Source organism: Bubalus bubalis, chromosome 2 (genome assembly GCF_019923935.1).
Source record: "Bubalus bubalis isolate 160015118507 breed Murrah chromosome 2, NDDB_SH_1, whole genome shotgun sequence".
Lineage (NCBI taxonomy): Eukaryota > Metazoa > Chordata > Mammalia > Artiodactyla > Bovidae > Bubalus > Bubalus bubalis.
In genome coordinates, this window is record NC_059158.1 from 102,013,707 (window position 1) to 102,028,670 (window position 14,964).

Below are 14,964 nucleotides of genomic sequence, written 5' to 3' on the forward strand. Positions count from 1 at the left end.
AGGTTGGTCATAACTTTCCTTCCAAGGAGTAAGCGTCTTTTAATTTCATGGCTGCAGTCACCATCTGTAGTGATTTTGAAGCCCCCAAAATAAAGTCTGACGCTGTTTCCACTGTTTCCCCATCTTTTTCCCATGAAGTGGTGGGACTGGATGCCATGATCTTCGTGTTCTGAATGTTGAGCTTTAAGCCAACTTTCTCACTCTCCACTTTCACTTTCATCAAGAGGCTTTTTAGTTCCCCTTCACTTTCTGCCATAAGGGTGGTGTCATCTGCATATCTGAGGTTATTGATATTTCTCCCGGCAATCTTGATTCCAGCTTGTGCTTCTTCCAGTCCAGCGTTTCTCATGATGTATTCTGCATATAAGTTAAATAAGCAGGGTGACAATATACAGGCCTTGATGTACTCCTTTTCCTATTTGGAACCAGTCTGTTGTTCCATGTCCAGTTCTAACTGTTGCTGCCTGACCTGCATACAAATTTCTCAAGAGGCAGATCAGGTGGTCTGGTATTCCCACCTCTTTCAGAATTTTCCACAGTTTATTGTGATCCACACAGTCAAAGGTTTTGGCATAGTCAATAAAGCAGAAATAGATGTTTTTCTGGAACTCTCTTGCTTTTTCCATGATCCAGCTGATGTTGGCAATTTGATCTCTGGTTCCTCTGCCTTTTCTAAAACCAGCTTGAACATCTGGAAGTTCACAGTTCACGTGCTGCTGAAGCCTGGCTTGGAGAATTTTGAGCATTACTTTACTAGCGTGTGAGATGAGTGCAATTGTGCGGAAGTTTGAGCATTCTTTGGCATTGCCTTTCTTTGGGATTGGAATGAAAACTGACCTTTTCCAGTCCTGTGGCCACTGCTGAGTTTTCCAAATTTGCTGGCATATTGAGTGCAGCACTTTCACAGCATCATCTTTCAGGATTTGGAACAGCTCAATTGGAATTCCATCACTTCCACTAGCTTTGTACATAGTGATGCTTTCTAAGGCCCACTTGACTTCACATTCCAGGATGTTTGGCTCTAGGTCAGTGATCACACCATCGTGATTATCTGGGTCGTGAAGATCTTTTTTGTACAGTTCTTCTGTGTATTCTTGCCATCTCTTCTTAATATCTTCTGCTTCTGTTAGGACCATACTATATCCTTCCTTTGTCGAGCCCATCTTTGCATGAAATGTTCCTTTGGTATCTCTGATTTTCTTGAAGAGATCCCTAGTCTTTCCCATTCTGTTGTTTTTCTCTATTTCTTTGCATTGATCGCTGAAGAAGGCTTTCTTATCTCTCCTTGCTATTCTTTGAAACTCTGCATTCTGATGCTTTTATCTTTCCTTTTCTCCTTTGCTTTTCACTTCTCTTCTTTTCACAGCTATTTGTAAGGCCTCCCCAGACTGCCATTTTGCATTTCTTTTCTATGAGAATGGTCTTGATCCCTGTCTCCTGTACAATGTCAGGAACCTCATTCTGCAACGGGAACGCTAAAGCGCCGGCAGCTGCAACGGGCACGCCAAGCGCGGCCGAGAGGAGCCACCCCACGTCCGAGGTCAGGGGCAGAAGCTGGGAGGACCCCATGCCCGAAGGGTGGCGGCCAAGAGGAGTTACCTGACGTCCGAGGTCAGGGGCAGCTCGGAGAGTACCAGACTGCAATGGCACAGGAACGGCAGAGAGGAGCTACCCCGCGTCTGAGATCAGGGGCAGCGACGAGAGGAGTTACCCTGCGTCCGAGGTAAGGGACAGTGGCCGGGAGGAGATACCCCACCCCCCAAGCCCAATGCCAGGGTTGGCAGGCGGGAGGAGTTACCCCAAGCCCCTAAGCCTGAGGCCAGGGGCAAAGGGCGGGAGGAGCTACCCCAAGCCCTTAAGAAGCCGGAGGCCAAGGGCGGCGGCTGGGAGGAGCAACCCCGTGTGTAAGAAGCCGTGGCTGCATGGGCACAGGAGGGCCTAGAGGAGCTATCCCATGTTGAAGGTCAGGAAGGGCGGCGGTGAGGAGATACCCCTCATCCAAGGTAAGGAGCAATGGCTGTGCTTTGCTGGAGCAGCCATGAAGAGATACCCCACGACCAAGGTAAGAGAAACCCAAGTAAGACTGTAGGTGTTGCAAGAGGGCATCAGAGGGCAAACACACTGAAACCATACTCACAGAAAACTAGTCAGTCTAATCACACTAGGACCACAGCCTTGTCTAACTCAATGAAACTAAGCCATGCCTGTGGGACAACCCAAGATGGGTGGGTCATGGTGGAGAGATTTTACAGAATGCGGTCCACTGGAGAAGGGAATGGCAAACCACTTCAGTATTCTTGCCTTGAGAACCCCATGAACAGTATGAAAAGGCAAAATGACAGGATACTGAAAGAGAAACTCCCCAGGTCAGTAGGTGCCCAATATGCTACTGGAGATCAGTGGAGAAATAACTCCAGAAAGAATGAAGGGATGGAGCCAAAGCAAAAAGAATACCCAGCTGTGGATGTGACTGGTGATAGAAGCAAGGTCCAATTCTGTAAAGAGCAATATTGCATAGGAACCGGGAATGTCAGGTCCATGAATCAAGGCAAATTGGAAGTGATCAAACAAGAGATGGCAAGAGTGAATGTCGATATTCTAGGAATCAGTGAACTGAAATGGACTGGAATGGGTGAATTTAACTCAGATGACCATTATATCTACTACTGCGGGCAGGAATCCCTCAGAAGAAATGGAGTGGCCATCATGGTCAACAAAAGAGTCTGAAATGCCGTACTTGGATGCAATCTCAAAAATGACAGAATGATCTCTGTTCGTTTCCAAGGCAAACCATTCAGTATCAAAGTCATCCAAGTCTATGCCCCAACCAGTAATGCTGAAGAAGCTGAAGGGTCCTATGAAGACCTACAAGACCTTTTAGAACTAACACCCCAAAAAGATGTCCTTTTCATTATAGGGGACTGGAATGCAAAAATAGGAAGTCAAGAAACACCTGGAGTAACAGGCAAATTTGGCCTTGGAATACGGAATGAAGCAGGGCAAAGACTGATAGAGTTTTGCCAAGAAAATGCACTGGTCATAACAAACACCCTCTTCCAACAACACGAGAGAAGACTCTATACATGGACATCACCAGATGGTCAACACCGAAATCAGATTGATTATATTCTTTGCAGCCAAAGATGGAGAAGCTCTATACAGTCAGCAAAAATAAGACCAGGAGCTGACTGTGGCTCAGACCATGAACTCCTTATTGCCAAATTCAGACTTAAATTGAAGAAAGTAGGGAAAACCACTAGACCATTCAGCTATGACCTAAATCAAATCCCTTATGATTATACAGTGGAAGTGAGAAATAGATTTAAGGGCCTAGATCTGATAGATAGAGTCCCTGATGAACTATAATATTATAGTATACAAATATACCAACAATTATTTATTATCCTGTCAGTGGTTCACCCCTCATATTTTGCTATTACAGAAATGTCTGTAAGTTTTGCATATTGTTTCTGAAGTAGTAGTCCCAATTTATACTTCCACTTACAGTGTATAAATTTTGACTGGGGTCATTTAAAATTTTGACAGTGTGATAATTTTAAACAGTTTATTATTGAAGTTTTAATTTGCCTAACTCTGATTACTAATGGAATTAAGTGTCTTTTCATATATTTATTGATTTTTTGGTTTCTATGAAATGTAATTTTATATTTTTGCTAAGTTTTCTAGTGAGTAGAATCTCTTTTTAATATGGAAAATTAACCTGAATACTAAATATTATTGTTTAGTAGTCCAAATATCTTCTCATTTTTTTTAATATATATAAAATTTTATAAACAGATGTGTAATTTTCAGTTCAGTTCAGTTGCTCAGTCATGTCCAACTCTTTGCGACCCCATGGACTGCAGCATGCCAGGTTTCCCTGTCCATGAAAACTCCTGGATCTTACTCAAACTCATGTCCATCAAGTCAGTGAAGCCATCCAACTATCTCATCCTGTGTCCCCTTCTCTTCTCACCTTCAATCCCTCCTAGTATCAGGGTCTTTTCCAATGAATCCTTCGCATCAGGTGGCAAAAGTATTGGAGTTTTAGCTTCAGCATCAGTTCTTCCAATAAATATTCAGGACTGATCTCCTTTAGGATGGACTGGTTGGATCTCCTGCAGTCCAAGGGACTCTCAAGAGTCTTCTCCAACACCACAGTTCAAAAGCATCAATTCTTCATTGCTCAGCTTTCTTTATAGTCCGATTCTCACATTTATTAAAGTACAATTTGTAGAAATTTAGTTCTATAGTTTTGGGGTTCTTTGATCTTCCTTGAGAAATGATTCCTTAGCTCAGGACCTAAATACATGATTTATCTAAATATTTGAAATAGTACTTTTACATTTTAAGTTGGTTCATCTGAACTAGCATCTTTTAAGGTAGGAGTTCATTTGTGTTTTTCCATTTTTGCATCAGTTCCAACTTTGATCTCCAATTGCAACCTTATTACATATGTGTGCATATGAACACATGTGTGCACATATATACAAATATTGATGTATAATTTTATAGTGTACAGGTTTATAATTTAGCTCTTTTGTACAATTCTCTAAACCCATATTAATGTTGAACATTCTTAATTAATATATTTTTATAGAATTCTTGAAATTTGCTAAGTGGAGCTTCCCTTTTCAAGAGTGTCTTGGGTACTCTTATGGTTTTCTCTTATATATTAAATTTAGAAAAACATCTATAAAGCAAAAAAAAAAAAAAAATACTCCTGAATTTTCTCTGAAATTGTACATGATCTATAGGTTAAAATAGGGAAAATTGATATTTTTTTATAATGAGCATTCCTGTCCAATGTGTTCTGTTCCTTAATATGTTTCATTATTATTGCTATTTACATTAAATATATATATTTCATGAAATTTGGACAAAGTATATTATAGGTTTAGTAACTGTAATGGTTGACATTAGGTTCAGCTGCATGTGACAGAAAATCCAAAGATAATATTTCTAAACAGGATATAATTGTATTTCTTTCACATGTAAAGTCTGGAGATAAATTTTTTAGAACTCAGTTCTCATTAACACAAAACTTTACCCTCATTGTCCAAAATGACTGCTAGAACTCTAGCCTTTAGGTCTATATTCCAGGCAGTAAGAAGGAGACCAAATTGAAAAAAGAGAATTTTTTTTTTTCACTGTTAAGATCAGTGCTTAGAAGTTGCACAAACACTTCTGATTATATCACATTAAATTAAACTTGGTCAGGGGTGACTAGGAAATACAATCTCGGTCCAAAAAGCAGCATGACCAACTAAGAATTTTGCCTTCCACTGATACTATAGACTAAATGTTTGTGACACCTCAAAATTCCTCTGTTGAAATCCCAATCATCAAGCTGTTGGTATTAGGAGATGGGTCTTAGAGATGATTAGGTCAGGGGGGTGAAGCTCCTAGGAGAAACCTTTATATGATGCCCCAGAGAGCTCCCTTGTTCCTTCCACGGTGTGAGGTCACAGCAAGTAGTCAGCTATCTATGGACCAGTATCAGGCCCTCAGCTCTCGATGCCTTATCTTGGACTTTCTAGCCTCCAGAACTCTGAGTAATGAATTTCTGTTGTTCATAAGCCACTCAGTCTACAGTATTTTGTTGTAGCAGCTCAAAGGGAGGAAATAAGTTACTATAAAGGAAGAGATAGTAATATAAACCCAGCATTACCTGTTCCTTGAGTTTTATTTTAATTAAACCACCTAAGTGTTAGAGAATTATTATACATACTCTAGGAACAGCACTCAGCCAATGACTGATGGAAATAAGTCTATACATGCTAGGTTCCTTTGCCACATTGATGTGTAACTCTATGGTGCATATTACACAGACCCCCAGATTTCCTCAGCAGAAGTAAACAACTTGCTTGATCATTCCAACTTTAATGACTGCCTTCTCTTCCGTATGCCACTTTTACTCTCTCCTACAATGGCAAGCCACTCCAGTACTCTTGCCTAGAAAATCCCATGGATGGAGGAGCCTGGTGGGCTACAGTCCATGGGGTCGCCACGAGTTGGTCGCGATGGAACGACTTCACTTTCACTTTTCACTTTCACGCAATGCAGAAGGAAATGGCAACCCACTCCAGTGTTGTTGCCTGGAGAATCCCAGGGACGGCAGAGCCTGGTGGGCTGCTGTCTGTGGGGTCGCACAGAGTCGGACACAACTGAAGCGACTTAGCAGCAGCAGCAGCAGCAACCAGTGATTCCTGGGATCAAATCCAAAATGGACTTCTCTCTCTGAGATGGACACATAGGTCTATATGTCTATAAGTATATGTATATATAATTTTTACAAAGTACATTAAAGGTCTTCAACTTATAAACAGTAACTGTAATGGTTCTATATGTCTGTTTGCATATATACATAATGTACATGCTTTTTCTACTGGAAAAGTAATCTTTAAAGCTTAATTTTCAAGAAGAGAATAACAACTTTAAGAATCATTACTTTTATAAGTGTTCTACATCCTGAATAGGTTAAAGAAATTGTTTTCAGTTCATAAATTTTTAGATAAATTCATTATCATTTTCACATAGATCAAATATAGGCATACCTCAGTTGATTTCTAGTGGATAATTAATTTTTAGCTTAAAACAAAAGAACATTAACATTCAGAGGATTTTAGTAATCATGACCAGAGAGATGCTGACGATTTAGAGCAGAGAGTGTTCTGTTCATTAATGTACTCATAGCAGAAAACAGCCATCTTTCCACATGAGCCTGTTTTGTAGGTCCCTGGCTTCTCCTTTGGCTTTGTTAAACACAGGAATCTTAAATGGGCTTATTGACTTTTCCAATCCATATTAGCATAACTCTCTTGTGTAAATAGCTGGTAGTAGGGAGTTTGCAGCATTCCATTGTTAGCAACACTTACTGAAATCAGTAATAGAACAGTAGGAGTAAAATCACAGAGGGGTAGAAAAGCTAGCACACTAAAATATTAAAGTCTAACTGTGAAAAGCTTACTATGGTACTTTTTTCCATATCAAAATGCATTTTAAACACTTTTTGAATATTATTATAATTAGCCATAGTAGCTTTGTAAGCAGTTCCTTTTGTAAGCAAAAAACCTACCATGACTTAGAGGTTACTAGTTTTTGACATGGAGCTCTTAAGTGGATAATTATATATATTGAGAGATGATGCTCACTTGACCACTTGGTGTTTTGGTTTAGGCCAAGGGGAAACAATGCAGGTAAACTGTTTTTATTTATAATGTAACAGATATTGCTATTGTGACTCCATTTCTCAGGCATAGTTGGTTAACTAAATCTTTATTTCCAGCAACTGCAGTGCTCTTCTCTTCCTTGTTCTTGGAAAATTAAAAGCTTCTACCTTAGCGAAGTGAATGATGCATTATCCACTCGCTCTAAATTGAACCCATTTGGAGCTATTTGCATCTTGTAGAACCTACAGCTGAGTGCTGTGCGCAGAGGTGTAATGAGCGGTTGTCACAACACACTGGAGGTGGCCCCATAACAAAATGATCCCCTGTCAATCCCCTCACAGGAAATGCTTTGGCAACCTGTAATTCGGCCCCAGTATTAACATCCTGCCTGGGTTTTGTTAAATGGCACTTTCTAGGAAGTAGATCTGGGGAACTTGTGTTTAATAATGTTTTAAGAGGAATATTTGATGGAAGTTTTAGAAAGCATCACATGGGGTTAACCGTGATTTATCATTTGTTTCTAATTAAAGGACCTAATCTCTTATCACTGAAGCAGTTTTTTTTTTTTTTTATACTAAAGGCACAGATGTGAATGGAAACATATTAATGAGATGTCATACTACATAGTCATTTAGTGTTTTGTTTAACTTAAACATAGCAGAAAATGTGTGTCTAAGTAGACACATGTAATGACATCCTGATAGAATTATAATTTCCTGTATTTGCATAATCTTCAGTAAAATTCACACTAGGTTCACCTTGCATTGCTAATTTCATTTCCCAAATCTGCCTTCTCAGAAAATTAAAGGAAAGCCAGACCTAAAGTACTATAGAAGCAGAAAGGGGCTTATTGTTAGTTTCCTTCAAATTAAAATTGGAATTGTAATTTAAATATAAGAGTGCCAGGTGTTCTAAAAAAGTGACAGGAACCATTCAAATTGACATAAAGTTTTGCATTTCCTGAAGCTATTTAAAATCTTCTGTGCTAAGTCATCCCAGGAGCTTGACAGATCTTCATTCTGAGCTAGAGCTGAAATGTGGCTTCTGGGTCTGAGAATCTGTGTTTGATCAAGTGCCATGGTGTGCCCAGGTCCAAGATTCCATGAGCTGTAACTTCAAGAGTCAGGTAATTGAACAATGAGAGAGGCATCAAGAACAAGCATATTTAACTACCCCCTGGTGTGTCCCACATGACTCTCCATTAGCCCAGCAAGACAGTGCTGGATGTGGGTTAAAATCAGGTGAGCTCAAGATAGGTTGAGGATGTGTAAAGACACTGAAATTAGACACCTACCTCAGATGATCAGTGTGGTTGCCCATAGGAAAGCCTAATTATTCTAAAGCCTAGTTAAAAGGTACTTCAGAAAATATCTCCCAGGTTTTGTCTACATGGTATGTTGTGCTTCAGGGATCCCATTCATTTAGTGGGGGGAAAAAAAAAAAAGTGCTCATTGAGCCTTACCAGCAGCCAGACATTGCTAGGAACAAAATTATGAGTTTCTCTACTCTCATATATAACACCAAATATATTTTTACACGCACAAACTGCTTTTAGTAATGCAAATAAAACGAAAGGTGCTTTTTCACAAAGATGGGAAACAATGCAGTGGACTTTTTTTTCTTTCTGCTAATTCTGTTGTCCCTTTAATTGTTCTTAAGCTCACCTAGGTTCTACATAGTAGCTTTGATGATCTCACTTGGCTACACACAAGTACTTACTCATGCCCAGTTAGATACAAAATAACCTATCAGATTAAAAGGGAATGGACTTAACAGTTTAAAAGTGCAACCCATATATGACGTGCAGATACAGTTGATTAGTTCTGTAAAAGGTGACAACCAGCAAGAATATGCAAATATTAAAACTAGTAGTTCTGAAGTTTTATTGCACAGAAATTGTATATTAAAATTTCATGTAAATGTAGATTCTTCTTCCCAATCCTAAGGGATTTCAATTCAGAAATTTTGAGCCTACTGGGATTTTGCTTTTCCACAGGCTCCAAAGATTATTAGGACTTGGCACATGACCAGGCTTGAAATAGTCTGTTCGGTTTTCAGTTTTTGTATTAAAGTTATTTGGTGCAAACTCATTGTAAATCATAATATTATTGACAAAGTGGTATTTCAACATTCAGAAAACGAAGATCATGGCATCCGGCCCCATCTCTTCATGGGAAATAGATGGGGAAACAGTGGAAACAGTGTCAGACTTTATTTTTCTGGGCTCCAAAATCACTGCAGATAGTGACTGCAGCCATGAAATTAAAAGACTCTTACTCCTTGGAAGGAAAGTTATGACCAACCTAGATAGCATATTCAAAAGCAGAGACATTACTTTGCCAACAAAGGTTCATCTAGTCAAGGCTATGGTTTTTCCTGTGGTCATGTATGGATGTGAGAGTTGGGCTGTGAAGAAGGCTGAGCGCCGAAGAATTGATGCTTTTGAACTGTGGTGTTGGAGAAGATTCTTGAGAGTCCCTTGGACTACAAGGAGATCCAACCCGTCCATTCTGAAGGAGATCAGCCCTGGGATTTCTTTGAAAGGAATGATGCTAAAGCTGAAACTCCAGTACTTTGGCCACCTCATGTGAAGAGTTGACTCATTGGAAAAGACTCTGATGCTGGGTGGGATTGGGGGCAAGAGGAGAAGGGATGACAGAGGATGAGATGGCTGGATGGCATCACTGACTCGATGGACGTGAGTCTGAGTGAACTCCGGGAGTTGTTGATGGACAGGGAGGCCTGGAGTGCTGCAATTCATGGGGTTGCAAAGAGCTGGACATGACTGAGTGATGGACATGATCTGATCTGATGCAGAATGAGAGCTAATATGTGTTCCTTTTCATTTATTTAATAAGGAATGTTCAAGTTCACATTCGTAATTCCCAGAAGACAGAAAAAATTATTTTTCGGTGATTTTTCTATACATTTTACCATTTTGTTTTTTATAGGCAAGCCTAGCACACACTATATACATGGGCCAAGGTGCTACTCAGTATTAGAAAAAAAATCAACTTGGAAATTAAATCAAACAATTTTGTGATTGACAGTTATGGCAGATTTTCTTCATCCTTATAAAGTTTTAAAATTCTTTGAATTTTAATGAAAGCCAATTTTATTTTAGGCATACTTGAGAAGCATCATATTTTTAATTTTTAATTATTTTTATTTTAAATTGAAATAGTTATTGATATAATTCACATGCATATGTAAGAGATTGAATTAGAAGATCCTGAACCCAGGGCTGCTGCATTGCAGGCAAATTCTTTACAGTTCAAGCCACCAAGGAAGCCCAAATATTTACCTAGTTTCCCCCAATGGTGGCATCTTACAAATTTATAGTAACACACTGTAACCAGGAGATAGATATTGGTACAGTTCACAGGTTTTCAGATTTCCCCACTTTATCTGTGTTTGTTTGTATGTGTGCATGATATTTTTTAGTAGTATCCCATTATTATATACTCTCTCACTTTTGACACTTTGTACTACTTTTCTTTTATAATAAAATCAGAGAATATAAACTAACTTAAAAGAACATATGAGAAATCAGCACCCAACTCTAATAATCAGGGTGAAATCCAGTTGTATAATCATTATATGTTTCTTCTTCTTCCTTTTCCCTCAGAGGAAAACACCACCCCATATTCAATACTTTATTTAATATTTTACTACATAGATAGTGAAGGAAAGGAAGCCATGGTCTGCTGAAGTCCATGGAGTCACAATGAGTCAGACACGACTTAGTGACTGAACAACAACAACATATATTCATATACAGTTAGATACAAGCAATATATGTTAAAGTTTTTGAAGTGTCAGACTCGGAACAAATGGTATCAAAAAGTACCTATAGCATCTGAATGTAAGCATAACATATTGTATGTTCCTTTTGTTGAGCCTTGAAATCATTTTCATTTAACCATGATTATAGCAGAATGGAGAAGGCAATGGCACCCCACTCCAGTACTCTTGCCTGGAAAATCCCATGGACAGAGGAGCCCTGGTGGGCTGCAGTCCATGGGGTTGTGAAGAGTCGGACACGACTGAGCGACTTCACTTTCACTTTTCACTTTCATGCATTGGAGAAGGAAATGGCAACCCACTCCAGTGTTCTTGCCTGGAGAATCCCAGGGATGGAGGAGCCTGGTGGGCTACCGTCTATGGGGTCGCACAGAATCGGACACGACTGAAGCGACTTAGCAGCAGCAGCAGCAGCATAGCAGAGAATGCAATGAACATTCCCATTCATGAGTGGATGTTGAGGAGTTTCTCAGAATAATAGTGGACTTTTCAGATACTAGGTTAAGTGAAAGTCACTCAGTTGTGTCCGACTCTTTGCGACCTCATGGACGATACAGTCCATGAATTCTCCAGGCCAGAATACTGGAGTGGGTAACCTTTCCCTTCTCCAGGGATCTTCCCAACCCAGGGATCAAACCCAGGTCTCCCGCATTGCAAGCAGATTTTTCACCAGCTGAGCCACAAGGGAAGCCCGCTAGGGTAAGGGCATGGTCAACTTTCCTGAATATTAGTAAATAGTTCTTTCTATTGGCTGCACATTTACAGTTAGTAGAAGTATATTGGAGTTCTTCTATATCATTGCACTAACTTTTAAATTCTTTTTCTGTAAGACAGGCCCTATACTTTTGCATTCAGTCAGTTCAGTTGCTCAGTTGTGTCTGACTCTTTGTGACCCCATGGACTGCAGCACACCAGGCTTCCCTGTTAATTACCAAGTCCTGGAGCTTGCTCTAACTCATGTCCATTGAGACGGTGATGCCATTCAACCATCTCATCTCAATCCTTCTCCTCCTGCCTTCAGTGTTTCCCAGCATCAGATTCTTTACCAGTCAGTTTTTCACACTAGGTGGCCAAAGTATTGGACGTTTAACTTCAACATCAGTCCTTCCAATGAATATTCAGGATTGATTTCCTTTAGGATTGATTGATTGACTGGTTTGATCTCCTTGCAGTCCAATGGACTCTGAAGAGTCTTCTCCAACACCACAATACCAGTTTTGCATTAGAAAACCTCAATTTCCTCACATAAAATTTTTTGAAATTTGTATAAAATCTGTTCTTTGGTTAATAATACTGTATCACTTATAAATTTCCTGTTTTTTTACAACATAGTATTTCCTTATATTCTCAGAATTGTATTACAGGTTTCAAGCTTCATTCAAGTTTTTTTAAATCACTAAGATAAGAAATTTTCTAGATTTTAGCAGTAATACTAGATGCCAAAATACATGGAAGTATATCAAAGTTTTCAGTAAACATAAATAAGAAATCTAGCTGTCTATTCACACTAAGTCAAACAAGTGGGATCAAAATGTCATAAATATTTTAGCTAGGAAAAATTTACTAATTTCTAACATATATTAAACATGCTATACACACACACACACACACACACACACACACAAAAGCTTTTTTGCTATGCTTCATAAAGGCTTGAGAAAGAACAACAACAACAACAACAAAAAACAGATGGAGAAATTGGAAAATATAAGCTAAATGAAATGAATATGAAATAGAAAAAGTGAAAGAAACTAGATAAAAGTAAAAGTCCATGACATAATCCAGTTGTTTTTAAACATGGCTGCTCATTGGAAACACATCTAGAGCTTTGGAGAAGAAAGCAATACCTGGGCATTTTGAGAACTTGATATTGAAACTCCAGCTAAAAATCTTAACTTATCTACTTAAAAAATAATAATTATATACTGGACATATAAAATAGAAAACCTCAATTCTCACATTTGTAAAATAATACTATCTACTTCACAAGTTGTGATTAGTTCTAAATATGAAAATCCATATGAAAGCACTTGGCATAGTTTCTGGCACCCAAAAGAAATTCAAACATTTTATATCAAAATGTGAAAAAGTACTTGGAGAAGGCAATGGCACCCCACTTTAGTACTCTCACCTGGAAAATCCCGTGGACGGAGGAGCCTGGTGGGCTGCAGTCCATGGGGTCGCGAAGAGTCGAACACGACTGAGTGACTTCACTTTGACTTTTCACTTTCATGCATTGGCGAAGGAAACGGCATCCACTCCAGTGTTCTTGCCTGGAGAATCCCAGGGATGGGGGAGCCTGGTAGGCTGCCGTCTATGGGGTCGCACAGACTTGGACACGACTGAAGTGATTTAGCAGTAGCAGTGAAAAAGTACAAAGTGTTCTGCTTTAAACTGGATCAATCAAGATGTCTCCTTAGGTGATATTTTTTTGTTGTTGTTGTTAAATCTCTCAGTCATATCCAACTCTTTGTGACCTCATGAATTGCAGCATTCCAGGCTTCCCTGTCCTTCACTAGCTCCCGGAGCTTGTTCAAACTCATATCCATTGAGTTGGTGATGCCTTCCAACCATCTCATACTCTGTCATTCCCTTCTCCTCCTGCCCTCAGTCTTTCCCATCTTCAGAGTCTATTTCAATGAGTTGGCTCTTCTCATCGGGTGGCCAAAGTATTGGAGCTTCAACTTTAGCATCAGTCCTTTCAATGAATAATGAATCCCATGAACAGTATGAAAGGGTGATATCTTTGGTGTTAATTAATTAAAACCCCTTTTATTGGTGTTGATGGTTAAACGTGATATTTAATAACAACAGGCTCATGCAATCTAGTACTGCTTCTGGCTGTTCTCAGACCCTAAGACTATTGTAAGTAGTGCAGGAGGCACAAGAGACTCTGATTCAATCCCTGGATCAAGAAGATCCCCTGGAGAAGGAAATGGCAGTTGGCTTCAGTATCTTGCCTGGAAAATTCCACAGACAGAGGAATAAATAATACTCTTCCAACCACCTAAAAGTCTTTAACCTAGTCCTACCTTAGTAAACATGAGATTGTCAGACTGTCAGAATTATAAAAATGCAATGATCTTGTGAGCATCCAGAAGAGGTGGTCCCCTAACAGAAGACTTCAGGCAAATAGATGGAAAGGCAAGGATAATTGAATGAGTTATGAGGTTACCTTGAGATTCCAGAATCCTCTTATATCCTGAGGACATGCCAAGGACATAGTTTCTGGGGACAAATTTGGTTTGATCTATAGTCACATTTTGGCTATCTAGGATTGCCTTTGTTGAGCAGAGTGTACATCCATTGAAGAGAGAAATAGACCTCCAGCAGAATGAATGCCTGGCTATGAATGTGAGGTTCCTGAATAGGGTTTAATAGCTCAAACTATTATAATGATTAGGAATCTAGTATATTTTCAAAGATGAACAATAGTATCTTTGCTCAAATATTAGCAGACTTCATCAGAGCAAATTTTTCTGGAAGTAGTCAGCAGAAAAATAAGCAGACAATAATGCTGTTGAGAGAATGGCCTCTGAAATCAGAAAGCTGTGCCAGATACCAGTTGTGTGATCTTGGAAAAGTTATGTAATCCCTTTGTCAGTTTTCTCATCTTTAACAGTATTTACTGTTAAATTTACATAAATGTGAGTTTATTACAAGGATCAAGTAGGATATTTTATCAAAACAAAAAAATATGCATGGTAAATTTTAACTTATCCACCAGAAAGGCCTCCTGAAAGGGAATGTCTAAACTATATAGAATTTCAGTCCACAAGGAGTAATTCCATGCTGACTTGGAAGTAACAAAAGCTAGAGAGAAACCAACCAAGCCACATTAGACTTCAAAAAAACTCAATCAGGTGTGTGAGACTAAGTGTGACAGAATGGACAAAGTAAAGTTTTATGCATTCAGAATTTTAAAACCTCAGAAAGAATGAGAGAAACTCCCAACTGCCAAGACCAGTTATTTGGAGGTGATCAGCCA